General features: G+C 45.1%; 1 long non-coding RNA gene across 1 annotated transcript in view; it reads right to left on the bottom strand.

Annotated features, from left to right (window-relative positions):
• LOC143809575 (uncharacterized) overlaps positions 1 to 19,898 on the bottom strand; it is a 38,537-nt gene extending 18,639 nt beyond the window's left edge. The window contains exon 1 of the long non-coding RNA XR_013222346.1: positions 19,825 to 19,898. This is a non-coding gene — a long non-coding RNA (uncharacterized LOC143809575). The remainder of the gene's footprint in view (positions 1 to 19,824) is intronic.
• Positions 19,899 to 21,287: the final 1,389 nt, after the last annotated feature.

Below are 21,287 nucleotides of genomic sequence, written 5' to 3'. Positions count from 1 at the left end.
AGGTGATCTCAGATCGGATGGGTAACTGAGCTGACTGCCTAGTGTGAACACTTACCTATGGCTAATAACATGGTAAAGCCTGTTTATATAGGGAGCTCAGAACCAACTGTGTATGGATGTAATTAAAATCACAGCATGGTGAAGGGCGAGGCGTTCAAGCCAGAAAATAGTATATACTAAATATAAGAAAACTGACTGAACAACCATATAATATGAACTGGTGCATAGCCAAAAAAAAAGTCATATAGCCCTTCACCATGCTGTGATTTTAATTACATCCATACACAGTTGGTTCTGAGCTCCCTATATAAACAGGCTTTACCATGTTATTAGCCATAGGTAAGTGTTCACACTAGGCAGCAGGGCCGGACTGGCCATAGGGCAGTTCTGGCAAATGCCAGAAGGGCCGATGGCAGTAGTGGGCCGCTCGAATGTGCCGCTGTCGGCACACTCCCCCCGCTGTCGGCGCACTCCCGGCCCCGCATTCAACTATACCGGCGTCATAGACGCCGGTACAGTTGAATGCAATGATGGAGGAGAGAGCGTCTGCTGACGCCCCCTCTCCCATCATTCCCCGCTCTGCCTGCCGCTGACACTGCGGGTGCGCGATGACGTCATATCATCGCGCACCTGCTGTGTGACCGGGCGGGCAGACTGCGACTGCTGAGGCCGGAGCTAGGAGCAGCACGGGACACGAGGAGAGAGGTGAGTAGTGTGTTTGGTTGTTTTTTTTATCAATGAGTGATGACTGGATTGTGGAGCTATTGGGGGGGGCTGCCTGCCTGCATTACTTTCTATGGGGGCTGCCTGCCTGCATTACATTCTATGGGGGCTGCCTGCCTGCATTACATTCTATGGGGGCTGCCTGCCTGCCTGCATTACATTCTATGGGGGCTGCCTGCCTGCATTACTTTCTATGGGGGCTGCCTGCCTGCATTACTTTCTATGGGGGCTGCCTGCCTGCATTACTTTCTATGGGGGCTGCCTGCCTGCATTACTTTCTATGGGGGCTGCCTGCCTGCATTACATTCTATGGGGGCTGCCTGCCTGCATTACTTTCTATGGGGGCTGCCTGCCTGCATTACTTTCTATGGGGGCTGCCTGCCTGCATTACTTTCTATGGGGGCTGCCTGCCTGCATTACTTTCTATGGGGGCTGCCTGCCTGCATTACTTTCTATGGGGGCTGCCTGCCTGCATTACTTTCTATGGGGGCTGCCTGCCTGCATTACTTTCTATGGGGGCTGCCTGCCTGCATTACTTTCTATGGGGGCTGCCTGCCTGCATTACTTTCTATGGGGGCTGCCTGCCTGCATTACATTCTATGGGGGCTGCCTGCCTGCATTACATTCTATGGGGGCTGCCTGCCTGCATTACTTTCTATGGGGGCTGCCTGCCTGCATTACATTCTATGGGGGCTGCCTGCCTGCATTACTTTCTATGGGGGCTGCCTGCCTGCATTACATTCTATGGGGGCTGCCTGCCTGCATTACTTTCTATGGGGGCTGCCTGCCTGCATTACTTTCTATGGGGGCTGCCTGCCTGCATTACTTTCTATGGGGGCTGCCTGCCTGCATTACTTTCTATGGGGGCTGCCTGCCTGCATTACTTTCTATGGGGGCTGCCTGCCTGCATTACTTTCTATGGGGGCTGCCTGCCTGCATTACTTTCTATGGGGGCTGCCTGCCTGCATTACTTTCTATGGGGGCTGCCTGCCTGCATTACATTCTATGGGGGCTGTGCTGCATTATATTGTATGGTGTCTGCCTGCATTACATTCTATGGGGGCTGGCTGCATTCCATTTCATGGGCCTGTGCTGCATTATATTCTATGGGGCTGGCTGCATTACATTGTATGGTGGCTGTGCTGCATTATATTGTATGGGGCTGTGCTGCATTATATTCTATGGGGCTGTGCTGCATTATATTCTATGGGGCTGTGCTGCATTATATTCTACGGGGCTGTGCTGTATTACATTCTATGGGGCTGTGCTGCATTTAATTCTATGGGGCTGGCTGCATTACATTCTATGGGGGCTGTGCTGCATTACATTCTATGGGGCTGGCTGCATTACATTCTATGGGGGCTGTGCTGCATTACATTCTATGGGGACTGTGCTGCATTAAATTCTATGGGGCTGTTCTGTATTACATTCTATGGGGCTGGCTGCATTACATTCTATGGTGGCTGTGCTGTATTACATTCTATGGGGGCTGTGCTGTATTACATTCTATGGGGGCTGAGCTGTATTACATTCTATGGGGGCTGTGTTGTATTACAGTCTATGGGGGCTGTGCTGTATTACATTCTATGGGGACTGAGCTGTAATGCTGGATACAGCTGTAATTATATGTTATATAGTCGTGTTACACTCCCCTCACTTCTTGTAGCCTACAAGTGTACAAAGATATTATACAGTCACCATGCGACAAGTGGGCCTGTGTGACTTCAAATGCCAGGGCTGAATTTTAGTCTCAGTCCGGCCCTGCTAGGCAGTCAGCTCAGTTACCCATCCGATCTGAGATCACCTTGACATTTTGGTGGATGGGCTCACAACGTTTGGCCAAATATTGTGCTAAGAATCTCATGTGTTTTTTCATAAATTTCCCTAGCCATTATGCTATTCACATTTCATGTATTGCACATTTTCCTTGTCTTAGCACAGTAAATTTTGAGTGCAGCCATTGATCTATTTGCTATATGGCATAGAATATGTCGTTAAGCTCCCTTACCGCTAGGTGCATTCCTTCTGAGATAAGTTCATACACATCATGGAAGCGTTGGAGCTTCTCCTTGATCTCTGGTCTGTTGATGTCATCCTCATATTTTGGAGCCAACCTCTTGGACCATTTGAACGATGGAGGCAAGCTTAAGTGGCCAGTTTGCTGCAGAGTTTGTGTGGGTGATTTGTTTTTGGATTTGATATATAGGAGCAGTTGGTTCTGGTCTGACAGATGTGTTTGTGAGGTGATTATAAAGGCGCCAGTGCTTGTAGGGTTCATATCTGTGATAGCATAGTCTATCACGTTGCTGGCCACGTAGGAGTTTTGGGTGAGTCTACCCAATGAGTCTCCCTTGGTGCATCCACTAAGGATACGAAATCAGAGGTTTTGGCATAGGTTCAACAGTGTTCTGCCACTTTTATTGACTGTGCCATCGTAGTTTTTCTCGTGTGCCCTGGGTTGTCATGGTTGGTAGCTGCCCCAAATATATAGACATTTCCTTTAATGGTCAGGTAGTCTCTTCCTGTTCTTGCATTGAGGTCTCCATAGATGAGAACGTTGCCCAAAGTCTCGAAATGGGCAGATTTGCTCTGTAGGGTCTCAAAGCTGTCTAGCTTGAAGTATGGAAACTCTGAAGGGGCAATGTATGCTTCACAGAGGTAGATGTCGGCTGGAGAGGTGAGGATGGAGCAGCTTATTCTTACACAGATGTGGCTGTCTCCTCTCTTCATTTATGTGATATGTTCATGAAGCTCATATCTATCTATCTATTATCTATCTAATTACCTATCTTCTATCTATCTATCTATCTATCTATCTATCTATGAATCTATTATATCTCTATTATCTAACAGTTATCTATCTTCTATCTATCTTCTTTCTATCATCTATCTATTATCTCTATTATCTATCTATCTATCTATCTATCTATCTATCTATCTATTATCTCTCTCCGTATTATCTATCTATTATCTATCTATCTATCATCTCTCTCTATTATATAATCTCTCTATTATCTATCATCTATTTATCTATTATCTATCTAATTATCTGTCTTCTATCTATTATCTCTCTCTATTATCTATCTTCTATCTATATTATCTATCTTCTATCTATCTATCTATCTATCTATCTATCTATCTATCTATCTATCTATCTATCTATCTATCATAATAGATACATAGATGGAAGATAGATAATAGACAGATACCGTACCTTATGGTGGGATGGATAGATAATAGATGGAGATGATAGATAATAGAGAGATAATAGATAAAAGATAGATAATAGATAGCTAAAATATAGATAAATTATCTATCTATCTATCTATCCCACCATAAGGTACAGTATTTATCATGCCTCTAGCATCAGGTTTATTATCTTCAGGCCCCATCAGGTGCAGGAATCTGCCATCGTTCGACATGTGTATGACACATCTGGATAGAATGCTTTTTATTCTGCTGAGACTGGAATATCAGGATCAGGGAGGATATTTATAACATGATAATATCTGTCTTCTCGGCAATGAAAGTCACAATGAAACAGAAATACATCCAGATAAAGCACTGCTCGCAGCCCCTGGTTACTATTTTGGGGATTTATACAAGGCGGCGTGCTGAAGTATAGAGGTGATCTAGTATCAGAAAGTAAGATTATTCTTTGTATACTGAATTTTTCAATATCATTTTTCTTAGAATTTCTCATGGTTTTCACAACCTTCGCTTGCTGTAATTTATTCGCTTCACTCAATGCTCATTCTCAGTTGCTTACTCCTAAGGGTATGTTCACACAGATGCGTTTCCATCCCTGCTGTCCATGTGAAAAACTGGTCTCACACAGATTTAGACGAATGCCATCCCGTGTGATGTGTTCCAGTCCGATTTACATTCCAGACTGGTGCATTTATAGTGCCTTGAAAAAATATTCATACCCCCATGAACTTGTCAACATTTTTTTCACATTACACCCACAAACCTAAATGTATCTTATGCGACCTACCAACACAAAGTAACAAGTATTTGTGAAGTGTAAAGGAAATGATACATTGGTTTTCTAAATGTTTTAAGAATATAAATGTGAAAATTGTGAGGTGCATTTGTATTTAGCCCCCTGTGGTCTGATGCCCCTAATTAAAATCATAAGGGTATGTGTCCACGTTCAGGATTGCATCAGGATTTGGTCAGGATTTTTCATCAGTATTTGTAAGCCAAAACCAGGAGTGGAACAATTAGAGGAAAAGTATAATAGAAACATATGCACAACGTCTGCATTTATCACCCACTCCTGGTTTTGGCTTACAAATACTGATGGAAAATCCTGACCAAATCCTGATGCAATCCTGAACGTGGACACATACCCTTAGTCACCAATTACCTCTACAATGACAGAATTAATAAGTTGAGTCCATCTGTAATTTCTTCTCCGTATACAGTGACGAGCAAAAGAGTAACAATGTTTTGACCTTCTGACTTTCAGGCTCCATATCTCATCATCCACTTCTGCTTCCAACATGAGACCACCATCATTTTATTGACGATCATCTTGGATATCTCATATATAAATCTCACTTGTAACTATGTAGCATACGATTAGTTCTGCAGATTATTGCCACGTCACTGCATCGATGCCCAACAGGTCAGGACTAGCCTGCAAAAACACTGGGCATTCCTTAAATTGGCTAATGATATAGGGGACTTACTAACCACGGACCCCAAGATTATATATATCATAAGGAAGATCTTTATAGGATCAGATCCTTCACCAATTGTTGGAGCGAGTGAGTTATACACAAAGCCACATATATATACGGGCACGAATATGTAGGAAAACCCAAAAGAGAGTTTAGGAGAAGGGTCGGCGAACACCTCTGAGACATCAAGAGAAAGAGAGATACCCCCATAGAAATCTCAACCACTCTGGGGAAATTTCAGTACTTAAATTTATGGGTAGTGATAGTATAGAAAAACACCCAGGGGGGAAGATTGGGATAGATCCACCCTGCAAGTCGAAACACGATGGATCTATCACCTTAAGACAGTGTCCCCTTGTGGTCTGAACAAACAACTGACTTTCAGTAATTTTATCCGAACAGGAATTAATAGGGTCAATTAGTTACGGAAAGTCGACGACAGGTGGGGGCGCTACTGGCGTAGGTTTTTAGTGTGCCAGCTAGTGATGGGCGAACGGAGTGGTTTCAGTGTGCTCGAATACTATGTTCGAGACCCTGCGGTGGAATTTCTTGTGGCTTTTAGACACCCACAACACAAACAGGGACTGCCTGCATGTGTTACAGCTGTCTAACAGCCACGAGACATGCAGCCGTGGGGACCCAAACATATTATTCAAGCACGACGAAATCACTCGGTTAGCACCCGAGTATGATCGGATAATACCTTATCCCCGCACGGTCGCCCATTACTGGTGCCAACCTCCACCTCCACGGGTAGGCAGGGTTAGCTCAAATAGTAGCATCTTAATAGGACGTCCTTAGTACACTATTTCATCCTCCACTAACCTACATATACCTATTGCCCTATTTACTAGAATTTCTAGAATATCCCGTTGGTAGCCCCTAAAATCAGTGGTAATTCCTAGGCGCGCCGGAAGTGGCACTCTCAGATTAACACTTGATGGTGACTTTGTGCGTCTCACGATGGGATCTACGAACTGGACGTGATGCGTTAATGGTAACCCTTGCATTCCACCATGCTCTCCATAGATCGGACATGGCACTCTCCATATCACACATTCAACAAAGCAAGGGATGAGTGATACCCTGTAGGAGCTGATATAAGAGGCAAACAGCAGCCATTCAAAAATATCAAGAGTAAACTTTTAAAACTCACATGACAGCAGTCTATGTTTCTTCACCTACTGAAAATAGACATCTGGATAATTAAACTTAGGATAATTAAACTTAGTAGCAAAGCAACACAAGAGGACTCAAAATCCCCCAAAAATTCAAAAATACAGCTGAAAAAGGGACAGCACCGCTTACCTGCCCAGGTCTCTGAACAAATGCACTACAGGATGCAGCCAACCCATATAGCAAAGGGTGACCAGAAAAATGCACACAGGAAAATTGCACACAGGAAAATTGCCCACATGAAAAATGCACACAGGAAAAATGCACACAGGAAAATTCCCCACACGGAAAATTCCCCACACGGAAAATTCCCCACACGGAAAATTCCCCACACGGAAAATTCCCCACATGGAAAATTGGCAATTACAGCATCACAAAAGTTTCAGATCTATGATATTTCAGGTGCAAGGTGAGGATGTTCACATAATATGTGATCAACTTGTGATTTACAGTTGACCTAGTGCAAAACTGCAAAAATGATGATCTGTGGTTTGCAGCAGTCTGTCATTCTCAGCACTAGATAGATCTAGTCTGCTCTCATCTCTCACTGATTCTGCCTTACTCCTCCCACCAGCCCAGAGCAGCAGCACATGCAGAACCAGCAGCAGCGTGATCCAGAGGAGCCATCACCGCTATCAGTACTCACAAAATAATCACTGCTGCTGGCAGAGATATTTGGTCCTGGAAGCCCAGAAGGCACAGCGGAAAGGTGAGATTCTGTCACTTGTACCACTTTGTGTTCTTGCTGAGAATGTATGATGTGCTTTTGCAGTGGAGTCCGATGGGCCCCAGTGCGAAATTTGGCCCTTCCCCCCCCCACACACACACGTTGGTCAGATGTATGGGCCCCTGTAGTGTTCTAAATTCTATAAAGACTTATGAATTGCCCCCCCCTTCATTATGTAGTAATGTCCCCCATACTGGTATATATGCCCATCATCCTGGTGAATATGTCTGCATCCTGGTATATATGTCCTAATGCTGGTATATATGGTCCCCATCCTAGTATGTATGGTCCACATGATCTCCATCCTGGTATTTATGCCCCCTTTCTGGTATACAGTGGGGCAAAAAAGTATTTAGTCAGTCAGCAATAGTGCAAGTTCCACCACTTAAAAAGATGAGAGGCGTCTGTAATTTACATCATAGGTAGACCTCAACTATGGGAGACAAACTGCGAAAAAAAAAAATCCAGAAAATCACATTGATAAAAAAATATAATTTAATTTGCATTTTATGGTGGAAAAGAAGTATTTGGTCAGAAACAAACAATCAAGATTTCTGGCTCTCACAGACCTGTAACTTCTTCTTTAAGAGTCTCCTCTTTCCTCCACTCATTACCTGTAGTAATGGCACCTGTTTAAACTTGTTATCAGTATAAAAAGACACCTGTGCACACCCTCAAACAGTCTGACTCCAAACTCCACTATGGTGAAGACCAAAGAGCTGTCAAAGGACACCAGAAACAAAATTGTAGGCCTGCACCAGGCTGGGAAGACTGAATCAACAATAGCCAACCAGCTTGGAGTGAAGAAATCAACAGTGGGAGCAATAATTAGAAAATGGAAGACATTCAAGACCACTGATAATCTCCCTCGATCTGGGGCTCCACGCAAAATCCCACCCCGTGGGGTCAGAATGATCACAAGAACGGTGAGCAAAAATCCCAGAACCATGCGGGGGGACCTAGTGAATGAACTGCAGAGAGCTGGGACCAATGTAACTAGGCCTACCATAAGTAACACACTACGCCACCATGGACTCAGATCCTGCAGTGCCAGACGTGTCCCACTGCTTAAGCCAGTACATGTCCGGGCCCGTCTGAAGTTTGCTAGAGAGCATTTGGATGATCCAGAGGAGTTTTGGGAGAATGTCCTATGGTCTGATGAAACCAAACTGGAACTGTTTGGTAGAAACACAACTTGTCGTGTTTGGAGGAAAAAGAATACTGAGTTGCATCCATCAAACACCATACCTACTGTAAAGCATGGTGGTGGAAACATCATGATTTGGGGCTGTTTCTCTGCAAAGGGGCCAGGACGACTGATCCGGGTACATGAAAGAATGAATGGGGCCATGTATCATGAGATTTTGAGTGCAAACCTCCTTCCATCAGCAAGGGCATTGAAGATGAAACGTGGCTGGGTCTTTCAACATGACAATGATCCAAAGCACACCGCCAGGGCAACGAAGGAGTGGCTTCGTAAGAAGCATTTCAAGGTCCTGGAGTGGCCTAGCCAGTCTCCAGATCTCAACCCCATAGAAAACCTTTGGAGGGAGTTGAAAGTCCGTGTTGCCAAGCGAAAAGCCAAAAACATCACTGCTCTAGAGGAGATCTGCATGGAGGAATGGGCCAACATACCAACAACAGTGTGTAGCAACCTTGTGAAGACTTACAGAAAACGTTTGACCTCTGTCATTGCCAACAAAGGATATATTACAAAGTATTGAGATGAAATTTTGTTTCTGACCAAATACTTATTTTCCACCATAAAATGCAAATAAAATGATAAAAAAACAGACAATGTGATTTTCTGGATTTTTTTTTCTCAGTTTGTCTCCCATAGTTGAGGTCTACCTATGATGTAAATTACAGACGCCTCTCATCTTTTTAAGTGGTGGAACTTGCACTATTGCTGAATGACTAAATACTTTTTTGCCCCACTGTATATGTCCCTATCCTGGTTTACGTGGTCCCCAATCCTAGGCTATGTGCACACGTAGGAAATGTGGTGCAGAATTTTCTGCACTAAATCTGCATCTCCTGGCAGAATCCACAGGTGCGTTTTTTATGCGTTTTTAGTGCGTTTTTTATGCGTTTTTTGTGCAGTTTTTACCACTGCAGATTTCTATTAATGGAGGGGTGCAGAAACGCTGCAGAAACGCACAAAAGAAGTGACATGCACTTCTTTGAAATCTGCAGCATTTCTGCGCAGATTTTTCTGCACCATGTGCACAGCTTTTTTTTTTCACATTGATTTACATTGTACTGTAAATCACCAGCATTAGGACATATATACCAGGATGCAGACATATTCACCAGGATGATGGGCATATGTACCAGTATGGGGGACATTACTACATAATGAAGGGGGAGGGGGGCAATTCATACGTGTTTATAGAATTTAGAACACTACAGGGGCCCATACATCTGACCAATGTGTGTGTGTGTGGGGGGGGAAGGGTCAAATTTCGCACTGGGGCCCATTGGACTCCACTGCAAAAGCATATCATACATTCTCAGCAAGAACACAAAGTGGTACAAGTGACAGAATCTCACCTTTCTGCGGTGCCTTCTGGGCTTCCAGGACCAAATATCTCTGCCAGCAGCAGTGATTCTTTTGTGAGTACTGATAGCGGTGATGGCTCCTCTGGATCACACTGCTGCTGGTTCTGCATGTGCTGCTGCTCTTGGCTGGTGGGAGGAGTAAGGCAGAATCAGTGAGAGATGAGAGCAGACTAGATCTATCTAGTGCTGAGAATGACAGACTGCTGCAAATCACAGATCATCATTTTTGCAGTTTTGCACTAGGTCAACTGTAAATCACAAGTTGATCACATATTATGTGAACATCCTCACCTTGCACCTGAAATATCATAGATCTGAAACTTTTGTGATGCTGTAATTGACAATTTTCCATGTGGGGAATTTTCCGTGTGGGGAATTTTCCGTGTGGGGAATTTTCCGTGTGGGGAATTTTCCTGTGTGCATTTTTCCTGTGTGCATTTTTCATGTGGGCAATTTTCCTGTGTGCAATTTTGCTGTGTGCATTTTTCCAAAATGGATCCTAAAATGTGTTGGGCAATTTATCCTGAGTTCACCGATACCTCATATGTGGTCACAAACCATTGTTTGTGCACACGGCAAGGCTCGGAAGGGAAGGAGCGCCATTTGGCTTTTGAATGAAAAATTAGCTCCAATCGTTAGCGGACACCATGTCACGTTTGGAGAGCCCCTGTGTGCCTAAACATTGGAGCTCCCCCATATGTGACCCCATTTTGGAAACTAGACCCCCCAAGGAACTTATCTAGATGCATAGTGAGCACTTTGAACCCCCAGGTGCTTCACAAATTGATCCGTAAAAATGAAAAAGTACTTTTTTTTCACAAAAAATTTCTTTTAGCCTCAATTTGTTCATTTCTACATGGGCAACAGGATAAAATGGATCCTAAAATGTATTGGGCAATTTCTCCTGAGTATACTGATACCTCACATGTGGGGGTAAACCACTGTTTGGGCACACGGCAGGGCTCGGAAGGGAAGGAGTGCCATTTGACTTTTTGAATGAAAAATTAGCTCCAATTGTTAGCGGACACCAGCATTTGGAGAGACCCTGTGTGCCTATACATTGGAGCTCCCCCACATGTGACCCCATTTTGGAAACTAGACCTCCAATGGAACTAATCTAGATGTGCGGTGACCACTTTAAACCCCAAAGTGCTTCATAGAAGTTTTTAACGCAGAGCTGTGAAAATAAAAAAAACATTTTTCTTTCCTCAAAAATTATTTTTTAGCCTGCAATTTTTTATTTTCACAAGAGTAACAGGAGAAATTGGACCCCAAAAGTTGTTGCCCAGTTTGTCCCGAGTATGCTGGTACCCCATATGTGGGGGTAAACCACTGTTTGGGCACACGTCGGGGCTCGGAAGGGAAGTAGTGACGTTTTGAAATGCAGACTTTGATGGGGGCATCACGTTGCATTTGCAGAGCCCTGATGTGCCTAAACAGTAGAAACCCCCCACAAGTGACCCTATTTTGGAAACTAGATCCCCCAAGGAACTTATCTAGATATGCGGTGAGCACTTTGAACCGCCAAGTGCTTCACAGAAGTTTACAACGCAGAGCCGTGAAAATAAAAAATCATTTTTCTTTGCTCAAAAATGAAGTTTTAGCAAGCATTTTTTTATTTTCACAAGGGTAAAAGGAGAAATTGGACCCCAAAAGTTGTTGCCCAGTTTGTCCCGAGTATGCTGGTACCCCATATGTGGGGGTAAACCACTGTTTGGGCGCACTTCAGGGCTCGGAAGGGAGGGAGCTCTTTTTGAACGCAAGATCGGCTGGAATCAATAGTGGCGCCATGTTGCGTTTGGAGACCCCTGATGTGCCTAAACAGTGGAAACCCCTCAATTCTAACTCCAACACTAACCCCAACACACCCCTAACCACAACCCTAACCCCAACACACCCCTAACCCTAATCCCAACCCTAATCCTAACCCTAATCCCAACCCTAACCACAAGCCTAACCCCAACACACCCCTAACCATAACCCTAACCACAAGCCTAATCTTAACCCTATTTCCAACCCTAGCCCTAATTCCAACCCTAACTCTAATTCCAACCCTAACCCTAAGGCTATGTGCCCACGTTGCGGATTCGTGTGAGATTTTTCAGCACCATTTTTGAAAAATCCGCAGGTAAAAGGCACTGCATTTTACCTGCGGATTTACCACGGATTTCCAGTGGTTTTTGTGCGGATTTTACCTGCAGATTCCTATTGAGGAACAGTTGTAAAACGTTGCGGAATCCGCACAAAGAATTGACATGCTGCGGAAAATACAACGCAGCGTTTCCGCAAGGTATTTTCCGCACCATGGGCACAGCGGATTTGGTTTTCCATAGGTTTACATGGAACTGTAAACCTGTTGGAAAACTGCTACGAATCCGCAGCGGCCAATCCGCTGCGGATCCGCAGCCAAATCCGCACCTGTTGTGAATTTGGTTTCTGGGCTCCCCCGGTGGTCACTGGTGGTACTGAACTTGTGTGCTTCATCGCCTCTGTTCACCTGTTTCCATCAGGATGTGGGAGTTGTCTATTTAGCCTTGCTCCTCAGTCATTTCTATGCCGGCCAACAATGTTACCAGAAGCCTTTCTGTTGCATGTTCCTGCTCCTAGACTACTATCAGCTAAGTTGGACTTGTAGTCCTAAGTTTGTTTTGCATTTTTGTTCCAGTTCTCTGTGATTGTTTATTTCTGAGGCTGGAAGCTCTTGTGAGCTGGAATTGCCACTCTGGTGTCATGAGTTGATATTAGAGTCTTAAAGTAATTCCAGGATGGTGTTTTGAAAGGGTTTTCAGCTGACTGTGAAGTTCCCTTTTCTGTCTTCCTACTATCTAGTAAGCGGACCTCAATTTGCTAAACCTATCTTCATACTTCGTATGTCAATTTCCTCTGAAGTCACCGACAATATATGTGGGGGCTACTGTCTGCCTTTTGGGGAAAATTTCTCTAGAGGTAAGCCAGGTCTGTATTTTCCTCTGCTAGGGTCAGTCAGTTCTCCGGCTGGCGCTGGGCGTCTAGGGATAAAACGTAGGCACGCTACCCGGCCACTGTTATTTGTGCGGTAGGTTTAGCTCACAGTCAGCTCGAGTTCCCATCTTCCAAGAGCTAGTCCTTTTTGTATGCTTTACTACGTTCTCTTGCCATTGAGAACCATGACAGTTTGGCCGGCCAAGGGTTAAAATTATTGGCAGAAGAAAGGAGAGAAAAGAAGTCTGCAGAGAATTTTTTTTTTTTTTTTCTGAGTTTGCTCATTAGTTGATTCACTAGCTTCTCTGCTTACTGCAGCCTTCGTCTCTCTCTCCTTCTAATCCTTGAATGGTTCTGACTTCACCTGATGAAAATGGATCCTCAGGGTTTAGCTACAGGTCTGAACAATCTCGCTATGAAGGTTCAAAGTTTACAGGATTTTGTAATTCATGCTCCTATATCTGAACCTAGAGTACCTTTGCCTGAATTTTTCTCCGGGGATAGATCTCGCTTCCAGAATTTCAAACATAATTGTAAATTATTTTTGTCTCTGAGATCTCGCTCCGCTGGAGATCCTGCACAGCAGGTCAGGATTGTAATATCCTTGCTCCGGGGCGACCCTCAGGATTGGGCATTTGCTTTGGCACCAGGGGATCCTGCGTTGCTCAATGTGGATGCGTTTTTCCTGGCTTTGGGGTTGCTTTATGAGGAACCTCATTTAGAGATTCAGGCTGAAAAAGCCTTGATGGCCCTGTCTCAAGGGCAAGATGAGGCTGAAATATACTGCCAAAAATTTCGTAAGTGGTCTGTGCTTACTCAGTGGAATGAGTGCGCCCTGGCGGCGAATTTCAGAGAGGGTCTCTCTGATGCCATTAAAGATGTTATGGTGGGGTTCCCTGTGCCTGCAGGTCTGAATGAGTCCATGACAATGGCTATTCAGATTGATCGGCGTTTGCGGGAGCGCAAACCTGTGCACCATTTGGCGGTGTCTACTGAGAAGGCGCCAGAGATTATGCAATGTGATAGAATTCTGTCCAGAAGCGAACGACAGAATTTTAGGCGAAAAAATGGGTTATGCTTCTATTGTGGCGATTCAACTCATGTTATATCAGCATGCTCTAAACGTACTAAGAAGGTTGATAAGTCTGTTTCAATTGGTACTTTACAGTCCAAGTTTATTCTATCTGTGACCCTGATTTGCTCTTTATCGTCTATTACCGCGGACGCCTATGTCGACTCTGGCGCCGCTTTGAGTCTTATGGATTGGTCCTTTGCCAAACGCTGTGGGTTTAATTTAGAGCCTCTGGAAGTTCCTATACCTCTGAAGGGTATTGACTCCACGCCATTGGCTAGTAATAAACCACAATACTGGACACAAGTAACTATGCGTATTAATCCGGATCACCAGGAGATTATTCGCTTCCTTGTGTTGTATAATCTACATGATGTGTTGGTGCTTGGATTGCCATGGCTGCAATCTCATAACCCAGTCCTCGACTGGAAAGCTATGTCTGTGTTAAGCTGGGGATGTCAGGGGACTCATGGGGACGTACCTTTGGTTTCCATTTCGTCATCTATTCCCTCTGAGATTCCGGAATTTTTATCTGATTATCGTGACGTTTTTGAGGAGCCTAAACTTGGTTCACTACCTCCGCACAGAGATTGCGATTGTACAATAGATCTGATTCCGGGCAGTAAGTTTCCAAAGGGTCGTTTATTTAATCTATCTGTGCCTGAACACGCTGCTATGCGGGAATATATTAAGGAGTCCTTGGAAAAGGGACATATTCGTCCTTCGTCATCTCCCTTAGGAGCCGGTTTTTTCTTTGTATCTAAAAAAGATGGCTCTTTGAGGCCGTGTATTGATTATCGGCTTTTGAATAAAATCACGGTTAAATATCAGTATCCTTTGCCACTGCTTACTGATTTGTTTGCTCGAATAAAGGGGGCCAAGTGGTTCTCTAAGATTGATCTTCGTGGGGCGTATAATTTAGTGCGAATTAAGCAGGGGGATGAGTGGAAAACCGCATTTAATACGCCTGAGGGCCATTTTGAGTATTTAGTAATGCCTTTTGGTCTTTCAAATGCCCCTTCAGTCTTTCAGTCTTTTATGCATGACATTTTCCGTGAATATTTGGATAAATTTATGATTGTGTATCTGGATGATATTTTGATTTTTTCGGACGACTGGGACTCTCATGTCCAACAGGTCAGGAGGGTTTTTCAGGTTTTGCGCTCTAATTCCTTGTGTGTAAAGGGTTCTAAGTGCGTTTTTGGGGTTCAAAAGATTTTGTTTTTGGGGTACATTTTTTCCCCCTCTTCCATTGAGATGGACCCTGTCAAGGTTCAGGCTATTTGTGATTGGACGCAACCCTCTTCTCTTAAGAGCCTTCAGAAGTTTTTGGGCTTTGCTAATTTTTATCGTCGATTTATAACTGGTTTTTCTGATGTTGCTAAACCGTTGACTGATTTGACTAAGAAGGGTGCTGATGTTGCTGATTGGTCCCCTGCTGCTGTGGAGGCCTTTCGGGAGCTTAAGCGCCGCTTTTCTTCCGCCCCTGTATTGCGTCAGCCTGATGTTACTCTTCCTTTTCAGGTTGAGGTCGACGCTTCAGAAATCGGAGCTGGGGCGGTTTTGTCGCAGAAAAGTTCCGACTGCTCCGTGATGAGACCTTGCGCGTTCTTTTCTCGTAAATTTTCGCCCGCTGAGCGAAATTATGATATTGGTAATCGGGAGCTCTTGGCTATGAAGTGGGCCTTTGAGGAGTGGCGTCATTGGCTTGAGGGGGCTAGACATCAGGTGGTGGTATTGACTGACCACAAGAATTTGATTTATCTTGAGTCTGCCAGGCGCCTGAATCCTAGACAGGCGCGCTGGTCGTTATTTTTCTCTCGGTTTAATTTTGTGGTTTCTTACCTACCGGGTTCTAAAAATGTGAAGGCGGATGCCCTTTCTAGGAGTTTTGAGCCTGATTCCCCTGGTAATTCTGAACCTACAGGTATCCTTAAGGATGGAGTGATATTATCTGCTGTTTCCCCAGACTTGCGTCGGGTCTTGCAGGAGTTTCAGGCGGATAGACCTGATCGTTGCCCGCCTGGTAGAATGTTTGTTCCTGATGATTGGACCAGTAGAGTCATATCGGAGGTCCATTCTTCTGCGTTAGCTGGTCATCCTGGAATCTTTGGTACCAGGGATTTGGTGGCTAGGTCCTTCTGGTGGCCTTCCCTGTCGCGAGATGTGCGAGGTTTTGTGCAGTCTTGTGATGTTTGTGCTCGGGCCAAGCCTTGTTGTTCTCGGGCTAGTGGATTGTTGTTATCTTTGCCTATTCCGAAGAGGCCTTGGACTCACATCTCCATGGATTTTATTTCTGATCTCCCTGTTTCTCAGAAGATGTCTGTCATCTGGGTGGTGTGTGACCGTTTCTCTAAGATGGTCCATTTGGTCCCCTTGCCTAAATTGCCTTCCTCATCCGAGTTGGTTCCTCTGTTTTTTCAAAATGTGGTTCGCTTGCATGGTATTCCGGAGAATATCATGTCTGACAGGGGAACCCAATTCGTGTCTAGATTTTGGCGAGCGTTCTGTGCTAGGATGGGCATTGATTTGTCTTTTTCGTCTGCTTTCCATCCTCAGACTAATGGCCAGACCGAGCGAACTAATCAGACCTTGGAGACTTATTTGAGGTGTTTTGTGTCTGCGGATCAGGATGATTGGGTTGCCTTTTTGCCATTGGCGGAGTTTGCCCTCAATAATCGGGCTAGTTCTGCCACCTTGGTTTCTCCTTTCTTCTGTAATTCGGGGTTTCATCCTCGTTTCTCTTCCGGTCAGGTGGAGTCTTCGGATTGTCCTGGAGTGGATGCTGTGGTGGAGAGGTTGCATCAGATTTGGGGGCATGTGGTGGACAATTTGAAGTTGTCCCAGGAGAAGACTCAGCATTTTGCCAACCGCCGTCGTTGTGTTGGTCCTCGTCTTTGTGTTGGGGACTTGGTGTGGTTGTCTTCTCGTTTTGTCCCTATGAAGGTTTCTTCTCCTAAGTTTAAGCCTCGGTTCATCGGCCCGTACAAGATATTGGAGATTCTTAACCCTGTGTCCTTTCGTTTAGACCTCCCTGCATCTTTTTCTATTCATAATGTCTTCCATCGGTCATTGTTGCGCAGGTATGAGGTACCGGTTGTGCCTTCCGTTGAGCCTCCTGCTCCGGTGTTGGTTGAGGGTGAGTTGGAGTACGTTGTCGAGAAGATCTTGGACTCCCGTGTTTCCAGACGGAGACTTCAGTATCTGGTCAAGTGGAAGGGCTACGGTCAGGAGGATAATTCTTGGGTGACAGCCTCTGATGTTCATGCCTCCGATTTGGTCCGTGCCTTTCATAGGGCTCATCCTGATCGCCCTGGTGGTTCTGGTGAGGGTTCGGTGCCCCCTCCTTGAGGGGGGGGTACTGTTGTGAATTTGGTTTCTGGGCTCCCCCGGTGGTCACTGGTGGTACTGAACTTGTGTGCTTCATCGCCTCTGTTCACCTGTTTCCATCAGGATGTGGGAGTTGTCTATTTAGCCTTGCTCCTCAGTCATTTCTATGCCGGCCAACAATGTTACCAGAAGCCTTTCTGTTGCATGTTCCTGCTCCTAGACTACTATCAGCTAAGTTGGACTTGTAGTCCTAAGTTTGTTTTGCATTTTTGTTCCAGTTCTCTGTGATTGTTTATTTCTGAGGCTGGAAGCTCTTGTGAGCTGGAATTGCCACTCTGGTGTCATGAGTTGATATTAGAGTCTTAAAGTAATTCCAGGATGGTGTTTTGAAAGGGTTTTCAGCTGACTGTGAAGTTCCCTTTTCTGTCTTCCTACTATCTAGTAAGCGGACCTCAATTTGCTAAACCTATCTTCATACTTCGTATGTCAATTTCCTCTGAAGTCACCGACAATATATGTGGGGGCTACTGTCTGCCTTTTGGGGAAAATTTCTCTAGAGGTAAGCCAGGTCTGTATTTTCCTCTGCTAGGGTCAGTCAGTTCTCCGGCTGGCGCTGGGCGTCTAGGGATAAAACGTAGGCACGCTACCCGGCCACTGTTATTTGTGCGGTAGGTTTAGCTCACAGTCAGCTCGAGTTCCCATCTTCCAAGAGCTAGTCCTTTTTGTATGCTTTACTACGTTCTCTTGCCATTGAGAACCATGACACGCACCGTGTGCACATAGCCTAATTCTAAGGCTATGTGCACACGCTACGGAAAACGCTGTGGATCCGCAGCGTTTCCGCAGCTGCGGGTCTGCAGCAGTTTCCCATGAGTTTATAGTTCAATGTAAACCTATGGGAAACAAAAAACGCTGTGCACATGCTGCGGAAAAAACTGCACGGAAACAGCGGTTTACATTCCGCAGCATGTCACTTCTTTCTGCGGATTCCGCAGCGGTTTTACAACTGCTCCAATAGAAAACCGCAGTTGTAAAACCGCAGTGAAATCCGCAGAAAAAACGCAGAAAAACCACTGTGAATCCGCGATAAATCCGCAGCAGTTTTGCACTGCAGATTTATCAAATCCGCTGCGGAAAAATCCGCAGAGGACCAGAATACATGTGCATAGCCATAGCCTAACCCTAGCCTTAGCATTAACCATAGCCCTAACCCTAACCCTAGTTCTAACCCTAGTGGAAAAAAAATATATATATATATTTTCTTTATTTTATTGTTGTCCCTACCTATGGGGGTGATAAATGGGGGGTTCATTTACAATTTTTTTTATTTTGTTCACTGTGATAGGTTTTATCACAGTGATCAAAATGTACATGGAACGAATCTGCCGGCCGGCGGCGCCCATGGAGGAGACGGACGGACACCGGGAGGCTCGGTAAGTATGGGAGGGAGCGTGGGGTTGGATCGGAGCACAGGGGGGTGGATCGGAGCACGGATGGAGTGGACAGGAGGACGGGGGAATGGACAGGAGGATGGAGGGGAGCGGACCACAGAACGGAGGACTGGGGAGGAGATCGGTGTTGCACTTTCAACAGCCAATCAGAGCGATCGTAGCCACGTGGGGGCAAAGCCACCCCCCCTGGGCTAAAGTACCACTCCCCCTGTCCCTGCAGATCGGGTGAAATTGGAGTTAACCCTTTCACCTGATCTGCAGGGACGCGATCATTCTGTGACACAGCATATGTGTCACAGGTCGGATTGGCACCGACTTTCATGACGCATACGCTGTGTCACAGGTCGGGAAGGGGTTAAGGGAATGAGTCACATACATTTTTTTAAATGACCATTAATAAAACATACAAGGAACAAATACCGTCACACCATGACCAGACCACATATTACCACCATATAGTGACCTATAATACCTCATACAAGGGACAAATATCGTCACACCATGACCAGACCACATATTACCACCACATAGTGACCTATAATACCACACACAAGGGACAAATACCGTCACACCATAACCAGACCACATATTACCACCACATAGTGACCTATAATACCATATACAATCGACAAATACCGTCACACCATGACCAGATTGCATATTACCACCACATAGTGACCTATAATACCATATACAAGGGACAAAAGCCGTCACACAATGACCAGACCACATATTACCACCACAAAGTGACCAAATAATACCACATACAAGGAACAAATATCACCACACCATGACCAGACCACATATTACCACCACATAGTGACTGAGTACAACAATAATGATCATTAATAAAAAACAAAATACAATACTAAGTAACATTATACACAGGAACTCTGTATTTACTGTCAGTGTAAAGGTAATGCAGTGATCACCAGTGACATACACAGAAACTCTGTACATAGTATACAGTGTCGGTGTACAGGTAATACAGTGATCACCAGTAACATTATACACAGGACCTCTGTATACAGGGTCAGTGTACAGATAATATAGTGATCACTGGTGACATACACAGGAGCTCTCTACACAGTATACAGTGTTTAGTGTCAGTGTTCAGGTAACACACTGACTCACCAGTGACGTCTCTAGCTGAAGTCCTTCATCTCTGCTTTTCTGTTTCATGTAGCGCAGACCGTCATCACTTCTTCCAGCCAGGACTCATCTCTGCTTAAAATAACACAGTTACCTAGAGCACATTCCCCTCTTTTCCCCTTCCTTCTACACTACACATCTGAATATAGATATGCACCCACCATTAATACATAATTAGTTATTATGCAACCCACCGTTCCAAATATAAATTATAATACGCCACTGAGCCCCTTCTAGCTATACATACCACTTTCTCCACCTAATAAATATATAAATTAATTAGGATCTGTACTCTTTTCCCCAATTAATTACCAGTCACTGCATATTGAATGCTCCCCACTATGTACCTCCCGCTCCCCTGATTCATTATATTTATGTGCCCCTTCCACCCCAATTCATTGTCATGTCTTCTGTCTCCCACCCTCTATTCATTATCAACAGCTCTACCCGCACATTTAATACATCATTTACTCCCCCACCCTCAATATTCATTATTACTCTCTCCCGATCATCATTTGCTCTTCCCACCCCCCACCTTCAATTCAATTGCTGTCCCTCTTCCCTCACTCTCAATTCATCGTCTGCAGTCTCTCGGCCCCTCCCCCCAATACATCATGTGCAGTCCCCTTCCCCCCACTTGATCATGTGCAGTCCCCTTCTCTCACCTCATCATGTGCAGTTCACTTTACCCCCACTTTATCATGTGCAGTCCTCTTTACCCCATGTCATCCTTTGCAGTTCCTTTTAACCCCCCACTTCACGTGCAGTCCCCCTTTGACCACCTCTCCACATCATGTGCTGTCCCCCTTTAACCCCCTCCCCACATCATCATGTACAGTCCCACTTTAACCCCCCCACATCATCATGTGCAGTCCCCCTTTAACCCTCTCCTCACATCATCATGTGCAGTCCCCCTTTAACCCCCCACATCATCATGTGCAGACCCCTTTACCCCAATGTCATCCTTTGCAGTTCTTTTTAACCCCCCACTTCATTTGCAGTCCCCCTTTAACCCCTCCCCACATCATGTGCAGTTCCCTTTTAACCACCCCATATCATCATATGCAGCTCCCCTTTAACCCCCCTCCCCACATCATGTGCAGTCCCCCTTTAACCCCTCCCCACATCATGTGCAGTTCCACTTTAACCACCTCACATCATCATGTGCAGTCCCCCTTTAACTCCACTTCCCACATCATGTGCAGTCCCCCTTTAACCCCCTCCCCACATCATGTGCAGTCCTGCTTTAACCCCCAACATAATCATGTGCAGTCCCCCTTTAACCCCCCACATCATCATGTGCAATCCTCTTTACCCCCATGTCACCCTTTGCAGTAAGGGCAGTAATGCCCTGATGGCAGCCCTGACAAGACCCAACGTGCTGGGCTTAGCAGCACCCTGAAAAATAAAGTGCACAAAATACACTTAGTGCACTTTGCTACTAG

The sequence above is a fragment of the Ranitomeya variabilis genome, chromosome 2 (genome assembly GCF_051348905.1).
Source record: "Ranitomeya variabilis isolate aRanVar5 chromosome 2, aRanVar5.hap1, whole genome shotgun sequence".
Lineage (NCBI taxonomy): Eukaryota > Metazoa > Chordata > Amphibia > Anura > Dendrobatidae > Ranitomeya > Ranitomeya variabilis.
This window is presented reverse-complemented; position numbering and strand designations above follow the sequence as displayed.